Source organism: Microcebus murinus, chromosome 7, assembly GCF_040939455.1.
Source record: "Microcebus murinus isolate Inina chromosome 7, M.murinus_Inina_mat1.0, whole genome shotgun sequence".
NCBI lineage: Eukaryota > Metazoa > Chordata > Mammalia > Primates > Cheirogaleidae > Microcebus > Microcebus murinus.
Window position 1 is genome coordinate 79,088,962 of NC_134110.1, and position 2,613 is coordinate 79,091,574.

At 38.0% G+C, this 2,613-nt stretch overlaps 1 non-coding gene across 1 annotated transcript; it reads left to right on the plus strand.

Annotated features, from left to right (window-relative positions):
• The first annotated feature begins 637 nt into the window (after positions 1 to 637).
• LOC142872005 (U5 spliceosomal RNA) lies at positions 638 to 754 on the plus strand. Its single transcript, XR_012920255.1, has one exon. It is a non-coding gene; the product is annotated as a U5 spliceosomal RNA (small nuclear RNA).
• The last annotated feature ends 1,859 nt before the right edge of the window (positions 755 to 2,613 follow it).

The following is a 2,613-nucleotide window of genomic DNA, read 5'->3' on the forward strand; positions in this document are numbered from 1 at the left end:
CTTACCAACTATTTTCTTCCTATTTTCTTCCTTTTTTTAAAGAATGGTTTAGAACAATTATCTCCATTTTCAGTGACGAGAGAGATAATACATGCACAAATGCTGTAACACGAAAGAGAAAAATAAAAAGATATCATTAAAATGCTATGGCTTTTCCAAGGACGAAAAATGCTTCTCTATAAAGATGCCATTTAAGATGACCCTTGAAAAACAGGTAGAATTTGGATACATGGAAGTTGGTGGAAAGAAGAAAAGGGCACATTAGGATAGAGAACAAAAGCAAAAAAAGAAAAAAAAATTGGACATTTTCTAAGGGTTTACAGTGGCTTAAGCACCAATAGATGCTATGGAAAGTAATAAAGTATACAGACGCTTCTCCTCTTACAAGGCGGTTATGTCCTTATAAACCCATCATAAGCTGAAAAATATCGTAAGTTGAAAATGCATTTAATACAATCTACCGAACATCATAGCTTAGCCCAGACTCAAACTAGAACACTTAGATCAGCCTACAGTTAGGCAAAATCATCTGGCAACACAGAACACTGCAGAGTGTCAGTTGCTTGCCCTTGTGATAGTGTGGCTAGAGCTTGTTAAAACCCGTTTCCCTGAGCTCCACACCGGAGTGTCTGATTTTATACTCTGGTTTCACTTCAGATCGAATAAATCTTCTGCCTTTTACGAAAGATTTCCACGGAGAGGAACAACTCTTGAGTTTTTGGTCAATGTTTTGAGGTTTTGCTTCGGCAGGGCTAATTGTAAAAGAAAAAAAAAATTAAAAAATAAACAAAAACAGAGTTTCTGATTTAGTAGGTCTGGTGTGGGAGGTGATGAGTTGTGCTGGGTCAAGCTCCCCTGACGATGCTGGTGCCCCCGGCCTAGGAACCCACACTTTGCCGCTGTGGAAAGGTCAGCGTGCCCAGCGTGCAGGTGTCTGCTTGGGGGAAGTAGCGGGAAACCAAACTGTACAGGGAAGGCCACCAGAGAAATATTAAAAACCAGTTTGTTATTAATTCTCTTCGTTTTCCTTACTGTTGATTCTCCATCTGAACAGAACCGTAAACACCCTTGTTTTTTTCTATTCCCAATGGCTTCTTGGTTTAGAATGAATTCTTGTGAAAGAAGAAAATAATGTTTTTATTCCTCTGGAAGAAACTACTATGGTTAAAGCTGGGCATCATTTCAAAAGACAGGTTTCATCAATCTCTTCTGCAACATGCATATTTCTCAAATAGCTTTGCCTCTGCCAGGAAGTGTGGTCTGTTACCCCAACCTTTTTGCCACCAGGGACCTGTTTCACAGAAGACAATTTTTCTACAGAGGGTGGGAGCAGGAGGGAGGCAGAGCTCAGGTGGTGATGTGAGGGATGGGGATAGGCTATAAAGCTTTGCTGGCCTGCCACCGCTCACCTCCTGCTGTGAGTGCCCCCTTCCTAAGTTTCATGGGACAAATTTTCCATGGATGGGGGAGGGGCGGCAGAGCTCTGTAGCTCAGTCCCTAACAGGCCACCGGTACTGGTCCACAGCTTGGGGGGTGGGGACCGCAGTGTTATGGGATTGGTGTTATGGAGCTTTACACATTGGCTGGACACTGTCACAGTCAACCCCCCTGAGAACCCAAGTATTAAAAACATTGACCAAAGGTACATTGTAAAATGATGAATTTGTTGGTTGCTTTTCCAAGATATTCACATCATTTATTGCCTTAAATGTTATGTAAATAGAAGTTATAATCCTTATTTCATAATCTTTTTGCATAATCCTTATTCCATAATCTTTTTGCATATTCCTTGTTCCATAATCTTTTTGCTTTTGCATATTTACATCAAAGCTTCTCACCATTGTTTCTCCCCATTTTTGCAGAAAAAAAAGAAGTAATCCAGATTAATGGGGAAAAAGACTTCCAAATTTGAAACTGTTTTTAAAATGTCTTTATTCTGTCTAAAATGAAACAATTTCATAATCTTCTTTCTGCTATATAGGGTTACTTATGAGTTTCTCTCAGAGTTTATTAGCTTGATTGAGGTGGAAATGTTTTCCTGTATACTTTACTTAGTAGATGGCCTCTGACATATGTTTGAAGATCAAGTTATAGTATACTATAGTCTGTAGACAGAAATGTGCAGTGCACATTCCAAAATTTCCTTCAGTCTTTTGATTATTGAAGATAAGAGTTGTGTAGTATGCAAATGACAATAATTAGAGAACATCACAATACACACAGTTAATAGCATGATTCATATTTATGAAGTACTAATTTTGTGTGAATACCAAAAATATATACTGATTATACTGTTCAAATTTTGAATTGAGCAAATAAACAAAATAGCTAGGAAGAGAATTGATTTTATAACAGTGAGCCAAATTTATTATTTATTATCTTTTCTCATGATTTAATATATGAAGGATAAATGAGGTATTTTTAAGGTATTTCTTTATGTAGAAAGAAATGAAATACTGTACTTTCATGTATTAAGGGCTAAAGGTACTCATTTCTTCCTGAAAACTTAGAAAGGTACTTTTGTTGCACATGTAAGATAGAGGCAGGAAAACATTGCATGTGTGGAGAGCTGAACAGAACCTTCGAGGGGCTGGCTTGGTCATGGGTGCCTGC